General features: G+C 39.2%; 1 protein-coding gene across 5 annotated transcripts in view; it reads right to left on the bottom strand.

The window, feature by feature from the left end:
- Nucleotides 1-15,217, bottom strand: part of grik4 (glutamate receptor, ionotropic, kainate 4) — a 353,167-nt gene extending 337,950 nt beyond the window's left edge. For 2 of the 5 annotated variants that reach the window (XM_017308264.2, XM_008425649.3), the window contains exon 1: nt 14,189-15,216. The gene's annotated coding sequence lies outside the window, so the exon portion shown is untranslated. Of the gene's footprint in view, nt 1-14,188 lie in introns of all 5 variants that reach the window. The other 3 variants (XM_008425647.3, XM_017308265.2, XM_081614530.1) reach the window with 2 other exon arrangements.
- Between the last annotated feature and the right edge of the window lie 765 nt (nt 15,218-15,982).

The raw sequence follows: 15,982 nt of genomic DNA, 5'->3' as shown, positions 1-15,982 counted from the left end.
CCATCACAGCGCTGGCTGTACGATCAGGGTTTTTGTTCCAAATGTACCTCTCTGCCTTCATTTTAAGACCCCAGTTCGTAATCACGTCGGTCACACTGGATTTTATTTAGGGGAATCAAAGATACAAATAAATCAAAGATACAAATAAATGGAAACTTTTCAGATTTGTATTTGTACCAGTTTTTTTTTTAAAACCTTTTCTTCACAGTCATGATGAGCTACCATGTGTGTCTATCACATAAAATAGAAAAAAAAAAACACTATAGATGGTTTTTAGTTCTACATTAAAAAAAAAAAAAAATCACACTACAAGATCTCATTGTAGTGTGATGAAACGATAATTAAATTATCTCTTCCCATTTCGGACACACAAGCATTCACAAAAGTACATTAACATTTTATGACCAACCTCTTCCGAGCCAGAAATAGGCAAGCAGGGATGAGCTGCTGTGGCAACAGATCCTCATAAGGGAAGTCAAATTGCTTACTGTAATTGCCAAGTTGAATTATTACTGTAATGTTTCTACAGAGAGTTTCCTGTTAGATGAAAGCAGGTCAGAGATTTTTAAAATGACAAAACAATTTCTTGAAATTGCATTTCTGTCCAACAGGTTCTCTTTTTGCATTTGTCCAGCAGCCCAACTGAACAGAACTACCATTTTTCTATCCGACAAGTACTTAACACTCGAAAAAAAAAAAGAAAAAAGTATAAGTCAAACACTTAGGAAATGTGCACACTGCACTCTGTCGTCTAATTTACTTGTGAGCCTGAAAAATATCATAGCGATGAGAATTACACTCTGGTCAAAATGGCTTATTGGGGAAGTTGGAGACATCAAAAAGCAGCTCTAAACCGAGTAAATGATACTACGAAGTAATCATCTTGAAGGACTAATCCCTGGCAGTTTAAGCCATCTGTGAAATTAAAAGTTAATCATGGGTTATTAGTTTAAAAAAAAAAAACAAAAAAAAAACATGCAACATCAGTTCAGTCCATTGGTATATCCTTAATCGGTTTACAACCCAATGTGCTATTGATTTGCAGCGTTGTGAACTTAACAGCCTTTGTAGCATAATAATTAGAATGAAACTGGAGCCAGAATGCCATTTATCAGCATGAAAATAACACAATTAGAAAATGCACATTTTAGTATCCTCTGTACTTCAGCGAGGAACTGAGGCCATTTCAGGGCCCATTATAGTAGTCGTCTTTGAAATCCACAGAGATGCATGGCGGCCTGGAGGGTTTCCTGACACCGTGTGAATGAATAGCTGCCAGTTGTTTGGATCAATGCAGTAACTTCACTACGCTTTTTTTTTTTTTTTTTTTTGGAGAAAACAACCAGTATGCAATATAATTTGTGCATGCTGTTGTGCATTGCTGGATATAAGGACACCGAGAAAAGCTTTGCAATAACTTTCTCTTTAGAGGCTGGATGTACAGAAGTCCAGATATTGGATGTGCAATTACCTTATTGTGTAAACCTATGCAAATCACCACTAGCACGGCAGTAACTCAATGCATGCAAGATGTTATGAGGATGACTTGTTGAAGTTGAATCCAACCACCACAATGAGAAGAAAATATGATATAGCACATATGAGATGGTACATGATCTCCATAAACCAGTCAAAAACTGTCTGGTTTATGGAGAATAGCTCAAATTTGAGAAAATATCCAGTGAACGCCAGCTGTGTGTGGGAAAAAAAAAATGTCAGAGGTCATTGGAGAATGGGCAGAGCAGTTCCAGAAGATTCAAAGACAACAGTAGCTCATTCAATCACTTGTTTAATCTTCTAAACAGGAAACAGAGGCTAGAACTCACTCAAGCTTACCAAAACCAAAACTGGACAACATTCTTGCAAAAAATGACACCTTTTGCAATGAGTTCCAGTTTCAGTTGTGATATTCAGAGGGTACATTCAGAAACAACCCAGAATATCGGCTCCACCTGCCTTGGATCACTGGTTCTGGTTGGCTGTGTTGTGATAATGGCGTGTCGGATACGTTTTTGGCATACTTTCGGTCTTCGTGTAGCAATTAAACTTAATTTAAACACCATGACTTTTCTTAGTCATGCTGCTGCCCGTTTCCTTCACTTCATGACCACAATGTTCCCATCTTCTGACGCCTGTGAGATGATTCACCATGTCACCATACTCAAATAATCTCAAAAAGAGATTGTTGAACATAAGATCCTTGAACTTCAGTGTCTCCACAGTAACCAGCTTTAAATCCAGCAGAGCACCTCAGGCACATGATAAAACAGGAGATTCACACGATGGATGTGCAGCCGATGGCTCTGCAACACCTGTGCAGCACTATAATACCAATAAATAAATAAAAATTAGTGTAAGTGAGCTGTTGAGTGACTAGCAGTATCTCAGCTATTGTGAATTTAGCTTTCTTTGAGGTAGTTTTTGAAACCAAGCAGAAATACGCTGCACATATAACGTCTAAATAACCATTTTGTATTTAATATAGATGTAAAGGTTACTGAGGGGTTTAGCGTTGTTTGTTGTTGTGAATCATTGTTTTCAAACTCATTTTGATTATGCAATTTAGAAAACTGCGTAAATTGAAAAATGCAATAATTGACAAGTTTTCGTTTGAGAACTAAAAGGAAAACAAAAAAAGAGAAAAAACCTAAAAGAGCAGAAGCATGCCTGATCAAACTCTGGCACCCACAATATCTGATTTGCTAAAGCATTTGTATTGATTTATGGAACAAGATTAAGTGGAACTGACTTATTAAGTTTGAGCTGCATATGTTCTCTATAAAAACACAGGCCTATTTTACATTTTGACATTCTATCAATACTACACCACTAAGTATTTCTCCCTCACTACAGACATTAATCAAGTCATTTTTTCTCTCTTAACGATGGCATGCTCACACAACATCTGTGATGCAAAAATATATTTTCACACATGCTTTGTGTCCCTAAATTTAACAGACTTCTTCTGAACGTGTTGCATACGAGAATGCAAATGTTTGCAACGTTTATCTCAGATGTTTTAAAGAGCTGGCGCAGCTCAAGAAGTCAGGAAGGTAAGCCGGCATGTAAAATATCTTTGTAACCGAATGGTTACGGTTTTGCATCATTACTCGAGTCTGCTATTTATAACTGAAGTATGTGACGGGGGTCCTTGCAAAGGTACTTTCGTAACATCGCCATCGAGCTCCAAGTACATTTGATCTCCCAATCTACTCTGTCTTCTTCAGCTGCACCATAACACAGCAACCTGCAAGTGTTTAGAACATTTTAAAGAGGAAGAAAGAGACAATCCTGCTTTTAATGCATCAAATTTGAGTATTTTTGCGAGGTAGTAGTGAAGGAACTTTATGTTACACTACCAAATAGATTCAACACCTGAACTTCAAACACTTCTGAGTTCATTCCTCTAGCCCAGGGTTAACAATCTGCTGAAGCACAGTTCTGGAGTTGCCTTCTGATTTGCACAAATACAGGAACAATTTGTCCTTTTCTTTTAGGGAGGGATGTACAAATCAAAAGCCAACTTTAACGCAACTGAGGAAAGGTTTCCACTCGACAGACACCCTGCGTTAAGCGACTGACACAATGCTACTTAAGCATTAAAAAGGTTACCATGAGACCGCTTACTGCTTTGTAAAACATTTGACATTCATAAAGTTGAAGACTGCATAGCCTCTGTGCACACACTAGATGGATTATCAGCTGCGATCCGCTGTGAGAACAGCTTGTGAAACAAGCAGTCATGTGATGTAAGAAAAGGAAATTGATAAGGGCATTTATGTCAATGTGTGTTGCAATGCAAGAGCTCTAAAAATGGGTGTAGGCTGTATCACACATACTGCTTATAAATTAAAGACTCGTCTGTCAACACACAGTTACAGGCACATAGATCATGGAGACTAATCGTAATCAACCAAGTTCATTTAAGTACTAATTGAGTGTATTTATTTATTTATTTATTTTGCAGAAATAGAAGATTAGATTTAAACTCATGGTTGAAAGGCAGAAAGTCTAAAGCAAACTAATGTAGAAAAGATTCTCATTTGTAGTCAGTTGTGACATTGGGCAGGAGTCAGAGCTAGTTTTTGAGTGAGTATTCAATGGAAAAGATTAAACACAAGCAGGAAAAGATGTTCTGTGAAGCTACAACCCACCTGGTTTCAATTGAATGATCCTTAATGCGTTGTTGCTACAAGACTGATGGGGACGGCTGAAACTGAACAGGAACATAAGGAACAGCTGGGAGTAAGTCAAACATGAGACTCAGCATAATGTATTCTGTAAGGATGCCAGGGTTGGATTTACAGTCTTTGACAATGGCAGAAAGCCTGTTGGGACACTTAAAGTAAGTTGGCATCTTTTTTTCCAACAGCTGGACAGTTATAAAAAAGGAAATAGCTCAATAAAGAATAAGCTTTATTGAGCACTTATTTAATAAAAATAAGAAGTAATTTAAAAGTGTGCAAAAAACAAACAACTAATGTTTTTGTGTAATGAACGTCTGTCCCACCTTTTTAATAGAGTGTGGTCATAAGATGCTCTTTTTGTTGTATTTATTGACACTCCTTGTATAATGTTTACATTGTTAGATGTTTAAAGCAGAGAAACACTTGGAGGAAACTTTAATAAAAGTTTTGGGTATCAAATTATCCAGATATCTCAGCAGTATACGTGTGTCAGGGGTTTTGCAAAACCAACTTAGAGAACAAATGTGAATTTCAAAACTGTATATTTGGTTAAACATTTTACCGTTGCTTAATGGGAAGAGGAGACAATTTAACAAATGGAGTCTAATAAAAGCATTTTAATATAAAGACTTTTATACAAATAAATCCTGGATTGGACATGCATACTGACTTTTTAAGAGTGTTCACTAGTCACTGGCCAATATTCAGCAAGGGTGAGCAAAATAAGCAAGCAAATAATTTGAATTGACTCTAGGTCAGTTTTATTTTGAACCAATTAACCGGCGACATGATGGTTAATCATGTCTCCAAGACCACTTTCTACATCCCAATAGGAATCCTGCAGATATTCCTGACAAAGTAGCCTTACCAGAGAAGAGAGATTGATTGTAGCAGCGAGGATGTAAAATGCTGCCAACATCAGCACACAGAGGAATCACAGAAGATGCGGACAGGACAAAATAATCACTCAAAATTAGCACTTCAAGGCTGTCTGAACTATATTTAGTACTTTATTTATTACAATAGTTGTGCTTTGTGCATTGTTGTTAGCATAACTGAGTCTCTGCAGTGTGATATACTGAGGTTCTTCTTTTTCTAACGTAGTTGTTGCTTTTAGCTTCTGGCCTTTTCTCAATATTTTATGTAGTTTTGGCAGTGCAAAAACATTTGAAAAGGTAAAACCAAAAAACTGTATGCCAAATCCAATTCATGACTGGTGAAATTTACACGCATTTTTAAAAAAATAACGTTATTTTTTTAAAAATGCGTATAAATTTCAGTAGTCATAAAATCAGTCATAAAAAGACTCTAAACGGGTTTAATGTCGTGGATTTAACTTGATAAGATTAATTGCCTGTTTGGTCTTTAATAAATATCTTCTGGTGAGCCGTCTTCAGGTTTCTTTCATCTTCAAGTGGATTTTGTGCGAAATAATTTAGCATGCAGTAAATCGTGCTCTGACTACGTTAACACGAGTTAATCTGGATAAAATGTTACAACTACCTCAAAATGTACTTGTGCATGATTTAGGAGGCGGCAACCAATCTGCAAAAAAAAATGCAACATAAAGGACTAAACGGTTGATGAGGAGATCTGTCTAGTTAAGTAACTTTGACTGTTGTCTCTTATCATGACATTCAGCAGCTGAGAATAACTGGGGCTGATGCTTACCGAGCTCACATTAACCCGGCAGCTAATATGTTCACTCTGTGCTGGGGAATGTAGACTTAACATTTATTAAATGAGTGAATTTGGTGCCGACAGCTGTCACATCTTATGATATCAGCAGTAGCCTGTTAATTCTTTCACGCCATTTAACCCAAGGCATGGGGGCTATAGCTTTAAAATACTGGCTCTGGCTTTTTTTTTTATTATTATTTTTTTTTTAATGGTGATGCTAACGTTTGACTTCAATGTTCTGTTTCAAAGCGGCTTCCTCTTTTAGCGTTTCTAACCAACGTCGCGCCGGCAGAGAGCGAGACCGCGCGCTAGCTCAGGTAGATAAGGGAGTCACGATGCGCGCTGCATGTACGCCGTGTCCGTCTGGGTTCTCTGTTTTCCCTTGACCACCACTTGAATCCCTTCAAGTACTTTATCTATGCCAGCTTGCTTTGCACTTATTCTCCTTCTCATTTATCACTGTCTAAACATTTGACAGGTTGTGCAGTGGATATGGATCATCTTTGACAGACAAATAAACCGCTCCCCAGAGGGGCACCAAGCACACAGACGGCTGTGTTGTTGCAAGAAAAATGTGAAAAGAGATAAAAAACCATGAGGAGGCACAAACAGGCATGCTAAAGGCCACGACCTGGCATTACTGTGCATTGTCCTCACACCTGGGCCATAGAAAGGTAACGTGACACAAAAAGCCGATGCGTTCTGCCAAGAACCTGTTTAACTCTTACCACCCAGAATCAGATTTTGTACAATGATTTTCTGCCATTTTTCGCCTGTGTACTAAACCAAAACATCGCACAGAAAAAGATTTTACCCTCAGAGTACTATAAATCAGTCAAGTTGTACAGATACACCCCAGAAAATGTAACTGACTAAATGGCTTGCTTTTGCCGTGTGTGAACCGTGCTGGGTGCGTACGCTTCAAAGGCTGAAGGATAGACGCACGGCAGCTAGTTAACATTCACAACTTTGGGGAGTTGAGCTCCCATGTCCAATCCATCAATTGATCAAGAATGCAATGAGACCATGAATCTTACTTCGTTTTTCTTGTCAGCGCACACGGCTTCTGCTGTAATATTATATTTGCTCGCTCTGCCACTGTCAATCGAGATTTTACCAAAAAAATATATATATATATATATTATTTTTTTCTAGTGGCCTTTGATAGTTAATTGACAGGAAAGTTGGTAATGAGAGATGGGGAAAGACATGCAGCAAAGGTCGCCAGGCCGGGAATCAAACCTGTGACGGCTGCGTCGAGGACTGAGGCCTCCATACATGGGTTGTGCTTAACCCCTGCGCCACCACAGCACAACCCTTTTTTTTTTTTACTATAACAAAGTAGTTTTTCATGTAGTTCAATTCTTACACTGATTTTTCCATTGGATAGATTCAAACTAACATGCTTGTTTGTGAGAAGCCTGCTTCTTTGACACTTAAGCTTAACATTTTTGAGTTAATGTGCCATTTTGCATCAGAGGGCTTGTGATAGATACATCTATATGTATCTATCATTAAAACTATGTCAGTCTCTGAAAAAAAAGTCAATGAGACTCACAAACATTACAAAACACCAACGGTTAAATACTATATTTGCCAAAATCTTCATCTGGATGTTGGTTGAAACCAACTTTTCGTTGAGCTTTCTGCTCCTCCCCCTTAGTCTTCTGCATAATGGTGTCCTTGTCAAGTCGTCTTGCAGGTTTAAACTGCACTTTGCAGCCTGCAGCAGAGTGCTGTCTGTCAGCAGTATTGCCGTCCCAAACGACACACAGGACTGTGTTTAGTGCCTTGTTCCTCCTTCCTGGCATCTTCAAAAAGATACCTGAAGATAATTCAATCAATGGATAAAAAAGTCGTACCAACTTCAGCAGATAACATACAAGGGGAAATTACAAGGCTTATAAAAGATCCAACACTTCAGACAGCAATGGTAACTCTAACCAGAGGTGTGATTCATATGTTGCTTAGTAAACAAGTTACTCTGTCAGCAAAAGAGGCCTTTGTCGTCCTTTAAAACTGCTCCTGCATTAATTGCAATTACTTGTTCTTCAATAATCATGTAGCCTTTTACAAATTATGATAATTCAAACTCTTTCAACTGAGGCTACTTTAATTATCATAATCATACATATTCATCCTTATAAAGACTGAATGGTGATGCATCAGGATTTTCCAGAAATGAGGCCAAGAAACACACATCTGCTTTTTTTTTTTTTTCACTCTGCAAATCGGTAAAAGACCTGAAGTACTGTATGTTGTATCTCTCAATATCTTTTTAATACGTTTAAAAAACATTAACACAACACATCTTTTAGCCAACTCTAAATTAATAATAAACAAACCTAACATACAAACACAAAATGCTTCCACAGTGAGACCCATACGGAACACAAATTGCTGGAAAATCTGTCATTTAGTTTAAATTAATTGACATCGTCACTCTGACTTGCTCCATTGTGCTCGATTAAAGCTGCAGAGCTTGCTTTGCAAACCTCAGCAAACCAGACGCCGGGTAAACTGAAGCACAGATACGAGCAAACGGCTGCCAATGGGTCAAGTGTCTGGTAACACTTCACCCAGATCAGAGCTGAAACAAAGATACGCTGCCACGTGATTTTCAAACTGCTGGAGGAACCGAGTTTGACCTAGCAGAGCTGTGCAATCCAAAAGTGTTTTTAACAACAACCAAGAGCATCACAAAAGAAAACATTTTTTTTTAAAAAGCAGCAGCCATGAGGCCTCAGCAGTGACATGAGAGTAGAAATCCTGCAGTGAAAACTCCACTGCCTAAGATTTTTGACAGATTATCCACTTTAATCCAGCAGATAAAGGTTGTAAAGTTGCGATGCTGGATTGATATTGGTTTGACTGATTTCGACTTCTGCCTCCTAATGAATTAAATAGTGATTTAGTGAATTTAAAACATTTGAAACAGATGTCATTCATTGTGCCCCTAAGGAAAAGAGTAGGAAAATACAGCAAAGATGACTCCGAGTTGAATATTTGTGGGCAAGGGATCTGTTTGAGTAAATGAATATCACCATACTGTCATATTCTGAGTTTATTAAAACTAGTCGAAAGAACAAAACAAAAAGAAGTTTTCAGAAATATTTAAGAGATCAGAAACCAATTATTTCTTTGAATTAACCTTGATTTTTATTCACAGCTTTAATGCTTCTCGCCACACTGCGATCAGGTTCAGATGACCGAGTTAAGAATTGCTGTTTTTTTTCCCTCAGAGTAACTGTGACACCCTGATCTTTAAATCAGTATTATTTTTTTCCTTGATTTATCAATTTCTTCAACTTTTTTTTTTTCTTAAACTGACAACAAGCTAAAAGTAAATTTTATGGAATCAAACTAAACTGGTCCAGTTTAGGAATAAAGCTCGGTTGGGATAATTTGTATTAACATGCATTACTTCCAGCCACTCCAGTTTCCACATGGGTCATTAAAACCTCCAGTCCTGCACTTTCCCTTAAAGCAGCTTTGGTCTGTAAAGCGTGTGCACTCACTGTGATCGTCTTGGGAATCATTTTTGTTAACCTGCAAACCACTGATCCTCTTCTAAGTGCCAGCAGACATAGTCCACTTGACACCAGTGATACTTGTATCACAGTTTGGGAAAGATGGATATTGATAGAAAAGTTGCTAAAGCGGCAGAATGTTTAAATATCTTATTTCAAACAAATACATTATTGTGTAAAACACATTTTGTATATTTATAGTAGTTGTTCTGTTTTTTCACGTTTGCTTATACCATAAACAATTTGCATACAGTCCAACCTAGTTACTTGCTCAGGAAAAACTCAAAAAGTTTTCTTTTTTAATCAGTGTTTGGCTTACAGAAGGAGATTTCAGCTTGCTCGATAAATGTTTGTTTAAAAATAACGTGGGTAAAATTCAGACCTTTTTGTCTGAGCTATGACCAGGACCAAGGACTGGAAATCAGACTGAAATAAATCTACCTCGGTTAACGTTATTGAACGGGTGAGGGCGATTGATAGAGTAGAATTTGACAGAAACAGACCAGCATACTATCGCCAATGTACAATTATCCGAAGCGCTACAGTCAAAAACCCTCAGCAAGAATTTAAATAGAGCTTCATTACTAAAAATGACCATTGATTAATAGCAGAGTAAGGTTGCAATATTAACGGTTCATATCATGCGTACATTAAAATGTAGCAAACGCTAACATTGTTTCGTTAGTCGTTGCTCTTTTTTTCCCTTTTAGTGGCAAGAAGAAAAACATTTCTAGATTTCAAAGTGTATTGAAGATGCATTTTTAAGTAAAAAAAAAAAAAGAAGAAAAAAAACCGAACACAGAAGAAAAACAGCCTGCAGAGCATCTGAGGCCTGTTTATATTAGTCATGGAAATGGTCTCGATTTATCAACCGGAGACTGTTTATCATCAGGTCGGTTTTTCAAAAACAGCTCAGGGGCGGAATCACCAGAGAGGAGACCCAAATAAGCTAGGATTTCACTTGTCATCTCACAATATTTCTGTTTTGACAATCTGACCAGAACAGATGTTCCTGCAAAAAAAAAAATTAAAAATAGCACTAAATTATTCTTGATTTAATCATCCTACTATTTTTTATGCCTAAAAAAAAAACCTTCTGATTTGCCAAAATGATCTTAAAACTGTGCTTGGAGCAAAAATAAATGATTGGAGTTCATCCAAATCACAAACACTGTTTGAGCCAAAGTCATTATGCTAATACCTCAGTGTTGTTTTATGCATCGTTGTTGACTTCTGTTAATATTAGTACTATCTCTGAGGGTAAGAGCGCCTCCTTGTGAACAAGGGTGGCACCAAGATTTAAGAAATAGACAACAAAAAAAAAGTCTCAGAATACGCCTCAGGAGAAAAGACGAATGCATGCAGGTAGTTTATCTTCCTTCTGACGTTTTTGATCAGTGTACTGCATCACTTACAATTCATTCTTGGGGAAAAGAAAGTGTCTTCATCTTGGTGGCTGTTGAATCACCTGTGTTCAACATGAGGATTCAAACGGAAAGCAAACATTTAGCCGTGTTTTCCTGAAAGAGGAGTGCTCAGAGAGACGAGGCTGGAGAGGGAACGGGACTCGGCATTTGTTGATAATCGTTCAGGTTAACATAAGATAGATGCTGCAAAGTTCGAAAGCATAAATGTTTAAAACAGACAGAAGAAATACAGAAGCAGGACAATGGTTTTATATGGATTCTTAATCACCTATCAATATTAAGCAGGCTGTGCATTTAAATAACGGCACTTAAGTGCTCTCCTTAGGAATACATTGGTGAAGCCCTTGTGCTTTTGCTTGAGGCTGTTCTTTAATTTATTAATTCATATCCTAAGCAATTCCGCAAAACATTATGAAAAACAATCACTCAAAATAAATAGCAATCTCATAAACGTATCAAATAAACAGACACACACACCTTTGATCCCAGTTGGAAATACAACAAGAGCGGATAAATGTTGCACTGATTGCAGTTTTCTGGTCGATCGTCAATCTTTCAAACAGCCTAACCTGCTGATCCCGCTTGACTGCACATAAATAAAAGCAATAAGACACTTATTCAGTATGCAGTTTACATAAGTTATAATTTTTAATGTGGCACTTGTGCGCAATAAGTTACCAGTGACAACCTGGCATGCGCTAAAACTGAAAGGATTTACCATGTTTTTTTTTTTGCCAGCTACCATAAGTGAAATGCGTGCCTTTGATTTAAACAGATACAAAAATGTCAAAATTAACTACTAATTAATAGTTTGTAACTTTGACTTTCTATACATTTGAAGTTATACTGAATACAAACCTCGAGGCTGCTCTGTCACTTCTGACTTCCACTTTCAAAAAGAGTCGTCATTTTTCCAACTTTGATACTGAAAAATTGCTACATATGAAGACAGTCCACTAAAAAAAGTACTTAAAGCTGCAATCAGAAATTTAGTAGCATTCATTAAACCTGTGACAGAAATACTGCTATACAATCTCTACCATTGTGGACATATTACCGCTGCGTTTGAAGGCATAAAATAGAAAACACCACGTTGGCCATCCAAAGAACTGAAACAGGTGTCTCAATCACTTATATTGCCACTGGTGTATAAAATCCAGTATCTTGGCGTGCAGACTTATTTTTACAAGCATCTGTGAAAGAATGGGCCAACTTCAGTAGCTCAATGATTTCCATTGTGGTACTGTGGCCTGATGCCAGCTGTGCAATAAATCCAGTTGTGAAATTTTCTCTGCACCAAATATTTTACAGTCAACCGTTAGTGGCATCATAAAGAGGATGTAGTTGATAGCCACAGTCGTCCACGCCTCCAGTGGCCTTCAGATTAGCTCCACAACAGTGCATAGAGCGCTTCGGGAGATGAGCTTCCATTGCAAAGCAGCTGCATCCAAGCCTTAGTGCACTGCAAAGTTTCAGGTTCAATGCATAGTTGTAATGCACACCTCCACTGGACTCTACAACAGTCACAATTCAGGGTATGACGCTTTGGTTGGTAGTTGCCAGACTACATTGTCCAAATATCCATTGTCCATACTCACTTCTCCTTGCAGGGCTGGCATCTTTCTCTAGCTTTCATTGAGAGAGAGAGAGATGCAGTAACACCGTGGACAGCTCACCAGTCCATCACACAGGCAACACAGAGACAAACAGCCATGCATACCTAACAGTCATGTTTCTGCCAAGCCAACACGAACCCACGTATTCATGAGAGGAACGTGCAAACTCCAGGATTCGAACCTAGGACAAGGAAAGTTCCATAAAGACACCGACGAGTCTCGGCTGGAACAACATGACCGGTTTGCACAGATTCCTGACCTCAGCCTGAGCCAGGTCTTTTCATCCATCATCAGTGTCTGAAACCACATGTACGTGTCTGGAATAAAAGGTAAATAATTCTCATCCCTGCCATCCTAAAAACCTTACGGGTAACCTTCCCGCAAGAGCTGAAGCTGCTGTAGCTCCGAAGGACGCACAGACGACATGTCAAAGCACATGGATTATGAATGGGACGTCTTTCAAGTTCATTTGCGACTGAAAGCAGATGATCAAATACTTCCAGCAACACATTGTACTTTGGAATTAGTGTTAACAGTACGAAAATTATTAGCAAATCCCACAGGTTTTCAGATGAAGCAAACAATACGTCAGTAGGAATAATTGCTAGACTTGAATATCTACAAATCACATCTTGAGACTCTGGCATGTGTTTTTACAATAGTGTTTTTCAGCAAGAAATCAGCCTGAGCTGTTTGTGTTTTTAAAATGAGCAACATTTCTACTTAAAAAAAAAAAGGCCCTGAAATGGCTCTCAACAGGTGGAGACAGCAATGGATGTTCCTCATTTTCAACATATTAAGCAAACAAAACTAATTTTCAAACAAGGACATTTGGATCAGTATAGATTTACTGTTGGAATCAAAAGTGGAAAACAAAACAGACGAATCCACACGAAACATTAGAAAATGTAAAAAGGTATATTTGATTGTGAAAAAAGAAATTATAAGGGAGATTAATGAAAAAACATACCGTTACATCATAATGACTGCATGTGGGTCTGTCGGCTCATCATGCTATAAATAACACCAGTAACCTGTAGATGCCACCAACACAGCAAAAAAAAGGAGCAGACCAAACCACAAGGTGGTGCCAAAAATATATACTCCCTCCACACTTGTCATCACAACATCGCCAGTCTATCCCCCCTCCACACACACACACACACACACACACACACACACACACACACGCACGCACGCACACACCTCCTGTGCATCTGTGTTTTGAGGGGGGAGAAAAAAGAAAAGTCCCACTTTCCCACCTATGCGCAGAGCGTCACATCAACATGCGCCACACATCTGCTGCTCATCACTCACGAAATGAATTTACAGTCCGATCTGTGTCACTTTCTGCGTGCGCCCTCCCAACATCCGTCACGACCAAGACGTCCTCTCTGCCTCCTTCCATTTAATGATTTGCGCTCTCCTGTCGCCGCAGCGCAAAGGACGGCTTCCATTCTGCCCAACACGCAACAAAGTGCGCACGGCCAGATACGCACAACAAGACAACTGTAGCAGCTCAGATATACGCAAACAATCCCAGCAGTTCAAATCTGGTGACAAACCAACAGCTTCAGTCATCCATTAATTGGCAATTGCACTGTAAATAACTACTAAACTTATCCCGCACGAATAAGCGACGTCTACCAAAATGCTTCATTTGCGTTGAGTCAATCTTAGGCAATTGACATTCTTTTAAACTCCGCGCATTCCCAAATGAAAAAAAAAAAAGAAAAAGAAAGACTCACCTTTGCTGCCTTCTTTGCTCGGCTTAAAAATCAATTTCCCTCTCACTTTGGCGCGGGGTTTGTGCGCTTCGGTTCGCAGAACTCACGTTGAATTGCAAGAAAAGCCTGTAATTGCAGAGTAACTCAATTTCCCCTCCTCGGGTCTCTGGATCTCCCGCAGCTCCCCCTCCACCACCGACACTCTCCGGACAGAGAAATGGACAGATTAAACGCGATAGCGATAAGATCAACAGCGGTCCTGAGAAATCTCTCTCTTCTTTTTTTTTTTTTTTTTTTTTTTTTTGGGTGATCAGATCTTTTCCGGCTTTCACGGGACAGAGGCAGAAATAAGAGCGGAGGAGTGAAAGGGGGGGGGGGAGAGAACGGGGGGCAGGTGTGCGGGGGGGAGAGGAATCACATCCGAAGGAGTTTGAAAAATATCCCTCTTCTCTTTATCGCCAGTAGAAACGAGCCCCCCCTTTTCCTCACCGGTTAAAGAGTTGTTTTTTTTTTGTTTTTTTTTTTTAATATATTGTTCCACGGGTTCACAATCTGATAGGCCTTAAGAAGTGGAAGGTGTATCTGTGAGGATGATTGCAACGACGGCACCGGTGATGCTGCGTAACCCGCATCCCACTTCCCCGCTGAGGGAAGAGCGCCCAGAGAAAAAGCGAGGCAGCTGATCCCTCTCTATGCGCGAAGAAGCTCCTGTGATCAAACACTCTGCAGCCTGCCAAAAATAAAAAAGAAGAAAAAGCCTCCCCCTTTTTTTCACATCTTGCGCTGTTGATCCATCCACTGCGGTCCGGTAGAAAGGTTCAGAGCAGACTGAGGTGCGGGTGAGGTCTGTCTTTTCTCCTTCTTTCCCTCTCTCGTTTTCCCTCCCTCTCTCTCTCTCTCTCTCTCTCCGTCAGAAAAGGGGATGCTCGGTGCCTTCCTCACGCAGAGACTGACCGGGCGTGAAAAGGAAAACGCTCCGGACTCTTGCATTTATAAACCCATCACAGGAGGCGGACGCGGTCCGCATACGGAATAAGAACACGGGTTTTTACCGGGAGGGGGGGGAGGGGGGGGGAGGGCAAGAAAGTTAACCGTGTGACACGTCGCTGCAACCGGTATGAGTCGTTTGTTGGTGTTGAAAGAATATTTCAACACCCAACTTATTCAGCTGATATTGTTGTTTTGTTTAAAAGAGAAAGAAAGAAAGAAAAAAAAAACGGAGTAGACACAAAAAATGTGTTGCTTAAACAACAATTTCTTACTGGTTTTCATCTCATTGAAGTATTACAAAGAAAGCAAATCCAGTTTTCACATCTATTTGGTTGAAGATCTCAGGGGGTTGTTGGGTGGGCAGTGCGGTCATCCAGTGCCCTGTAAAAGTAAACGGCCTTTAACTTTTACACTTCTTGGCATGTAGCGACCACATATTTCAGCACAGCTTATTGGGATTTAATGAAAGGCTAACACAAAGTAGTGCATAATAGAAAAGTGGACGAAAAATGTCATTGTTTGCTTTTAAGAAGTGTGCGTTTCTGTCTACCCCCCCCCCCTCCCCCACCCGCCCCACATACTCCATCTCCTAATTTGTAAGAGTCCATCGTGACATACATAAAGCTCTTCTGTAACAAATTCTAGGGTTTTTATAGAGGTAAAAGAACCACATGAAAACCAAAGAGCACAGCAGAAAGGTCCAATCTAAATTTGTAGAGAAGTTTAAAGTCAGGCTATATATATATCCCAAATACTGAACTTCTCACAGGGCTCTGTTCAGGTCATCATCTGAAACTGTAAGGAGTACAGCACGACTGGTAACCT

The sequence above is a fragment of the Poecilia reticulata genome, chromosome 13 (genome assembly GCF_904066995.2).
Source record: "Poecilia reticulata chromosome 13, P_reticulata-male-v2, whole genome shotgun sequence".
NCBI classification, from domain to species: Eukaryota; Metazoa; Chordata; class Actinopteri; order Cyprinodontiformes; family Poeciliidae; genus Poecilia; species Poecilia reticulata.
This window is presented reverse-complemented; position numbering and strand designations above follow the sequence as displayed.